Source organism: Ananas comosus, linkage group 4, assembly GCF_001540865.1.
Source record: "Ananas comosus cultivar F153 linkage group 4, ASM154086v1, whole genome shotgun sequence".
In the NCBI taxonomy this organism is placed as follows: domain Eukaryota; kingdom Viridiplantae; phylum Streptophyta; class Magnoliopsida; order Poales; family Bromeliaceae; genus Ananas; species Ananas comosus.
Window position 1 is genome coordinate 7,309,155 of NC_033624.1, and position 531 is coordinate 7,309,685.

Here is a 531-nt window from a genome sequence, read left to right on the forward strand (position 1 = left end):
TTAGGACTAGTCGAGCACGGTTTGACTTCTACTCTAGGTATATGTGCTACAGCAAAAGACTAACTAGACCTAAGTATATGTGTTAGGGTTAGTCGAGCATGTTTGACTTCCACTCTAGGTATATGTGCTAGAGCAAAAGACTGACTAGACCCTAAGTATATGGGTTTGGGTTAGTCGACCATGGTTTGACTTCCACTCTAGGTATATGTGCTAGAGCAAAAGGCTGACTAGACCCTAAGTATATGTGTTAGGGTTAGTCGGATGAACTCTAAGTATATATGTCAGAGTTCGAATAAACTTGCTATCATTTGACTGAATTCTAAGTATATGACTTAGAACTCTGTCGATTTGGAGATGTTTTGCCTTAGTTATATGTGCTAAGGCGATTGACTTAGCCCTAAGTATATGTATTAGGGGTAGTCGATATTTAATTTTTACTCTAGGTATATGTGCCAGAGTAAAAAAAGGTTCACGATGAGATTTGGGTATTGGTTCATGAGATTTGAGTATTGGCTCATGAGATTTGGTTCA